The 2,500-nt window shown below is 44.2% G+C and overlaps 1 protein-coding gene across 1 annotated transcript in view; it reads left to right on the forward strand.

Moving 5' to 3' along the window:
• The first annotated feature begins 898 nt into the window (after nt 1–898).
• The window catches only part of LOC125028071 (D-beta-hydroxybutyrate dehydrogenase, mitochondrial-like), a 5,432-nt gene continuing 3,830 nt past the window's right edge, over nt 899–2,500 (forward strand). Inside the window, exon 1 of the mRNA XM_047617370.1 lies at nt 899–932. The gene's annotated coding sequence lies outside the window, so the exon portion shown is untranslated. The remainder of the gene's footprint in view (nt 933–2,500) is intronic.

The following is a 2,500-nucleotide window of genomic DNA, read 5'->3' on the forward strand; positions in this document are numbered from 1 at the left end:
CCCCTCTCTCCCCCCCTCTCCCCACTTTCTCCACCCCTCTCCCCCTCTTTCCCCCCTCTCTCTCCTCCTCTCTCTCTCCCTCTCTCTCCCCCTCTCCCTCTCCCTCTCCCTCTCCCTCTCCCTCTCCCTCTCCCTCACACACACACACACACCCTCTTTCTCTCTCTCCCCCTCTCTCTCTCTCTCTCTCCCCCCCCTCTCTCTCTCTCTCCCCCCCCTCTCTCTCTCTCTCCCCCCCCTCTCTCTCTCTCTCTCCCCTCTCTCTCTCTCTTCCCCCCCCTCTCTCTCTCTCTTCCCCCCCTCTCTCTCTCTCTTCCCCCTCTCTCTCTCTCTCTCCCCTCTCTCTCTCTCTCCCCCCCTCTCTCTCTCCCCCCTCTCTCTCTCTCTCCCCCCCCTCTCTCTCCCCCCTCTCTCTCTCCTCCCTCTCTCTCTCTCTCTCCTCCTCTCTCTTCCTCCCTCTCTCTCTCTCACCCCCCTCTCTCACTCTCCCCCCCCCTCTCTATCTCTCTCTCTGCCCCTCTCTCCCCCCCTCTCCCCCTCTTTCCCCCCTCTCTCTCCTCCTCTCTCTCTTCCTCTCTCTCCCCCTCTCCCTCTCCCTCTCCCTCTCCCTCTCCCTCTCCCTCTCCCTCTCCCTCTCCCTCACACACACACACACACACACACACACACACACACACACACACACACACACACACACACACACACACACACACACACACACACACAACAAACACAAAAAACGCATACGAAAATGCAAACAAAAAACGCATACGAAAATGCAAACAAAAAACGTATCTGTGGAAGGGATTCATGCTTATCAATACTTATCGTAATCTTTATCTAACGATGCACTCTTTATACTCTTAAGAAAGATAACATCACAATGTATATCATCTAACTCACCAAGGTCGGTGTAATCCTCGCATTCACAGGTAAGTCCGAACACCCCCCGTCAGCGAGGAGCGGCCGCAGCTTGGCGGGTGGAAACAGCACGTAGTTCTTACCAAGGACGTGCACAGCGGGAGTGTGGCTGGGTGCTCGTCTCTGCCGCTTTTCTGTTTTCATTACAAAAGCACCCTTTATGTCAAAGTAAGGGGAAAATATGTTCTTTTCGTCCGCGTCAAAATAGAAAAAAATTATTTTAAAAAATGGGACTCTGAGGACTCCTTTTTCAGTCGAGTGCTCGGCCTTCCGAAAGTTTGCATAATGCCAGTTCTTACTAATGCTAGTGCATCATCAGAACTGCTTGTAACCGAACTAATACTCGATTAAGTAGTGTTTCGTGAAATTAGCGATAAGGGAGTAACATTTCTTCGATAAAAATAAAGACAAAATGACATCGTGGTAGCAATCGCCCCCCTCTCGTAGGAAGGATCTATTCATATATTTTTACACAAAATAAATTAACAGAAAACGGGAAACGTACGAGCTAGTTATCTTACAACATGATTGTATCCCTAAAGTTCTGTCCAATGTATTGTTTTATCAAAACTTTAAATGTACTAATACGATGGCTGTTTGATTACACGTATGAATTGTTTTTCAAATGCTCCCCAAATATGCGGTTGAACTGCGTCTTCCCCTTAAACTTGTCTATGTCCTTCTCGATTTTTTTCTCCGCTTTTTCTTTTCTTGTTTTCCTTTTTTTCATTTAATTTTCACCTTTACCATCTTTTCCCCATTTTCTTATTATTTCCCCCATTTTCATTACTCATTTTCCCCTTTTATTCACTGTTTTATTTCTATTTATTTTTGTTTTTGCTTTTGTTTTCACTGTTTTTGGTTTTGTTTTATTTTCACTGTTTTTGGTTTTGTTTTATTTTCACTGTTTTTGGTTTTGTTTTATTTTTTCCTATTTTATTGTCCATTATCATTTTCTCTTTTTTTCTTTCTTCTCGTTTTTGCTTTTCAATTATACTTTGTCTTTATCTTTTGTATCTTTTTTGTCTAGTTTTCTTTCCTCTTTCTCTCTATTTCTTTCTTTTCTCTTTCTCTACCTTTTTCTTTCTTCTCTTTCTTTTAACATTTCTTTGCTTTTCCTTCTAATTTTGTCAATTATTTTTATTTTCCTTTCTTTCTCTGTTTCCTTCTCCCTTTCTCCCTTTCCCTTCCATCTCTCTCTCTCTCTCTTTCTCTCTTTCTCTCTCTTCCCTTCCCTCCCCTCCCTCCCTCCCTCCCTTCCTTCCTACCCCTCCCCCTCTCCCTCTCCCTCTCCCTCTGAGTGTGTGTGTGTGTGTGTGTGTGTGTGTGTGTGTGTGTGTGTGTGTGTGTGTGTGTGTGTGTGTGTATGTGTGATTGTATATATATAGATGTGGTCATTCAACCATTCTGCTTCTTAAAATGGTCAAGATTGTATAAATCTTATTGTTCCATGATCGAAATTCATAAAATCATAAAACGGCACAATACCCACAAGGCAATATATCACATAGGCAGTCCTACACCATATTCATCCAGCGCTGAGGCAAAGGATGCAGTTGATATAGATCACTAGTTTGCA

This window comes from Penaeus chinensis, chromosome 8, assembly GCF_019202785.1.
Source record: "Penaeus chinensis breed Huanghai No. 1 chromosome 8, ASM1920278v2, whole genome shotgun sequence".
Classification (NCBI taxonomy): Eukaryota; Metazoa; Arthropoda; class Malacostraca; order Decapoda; family Penaeidae; genus Penaeus; species Penaeus chinensis.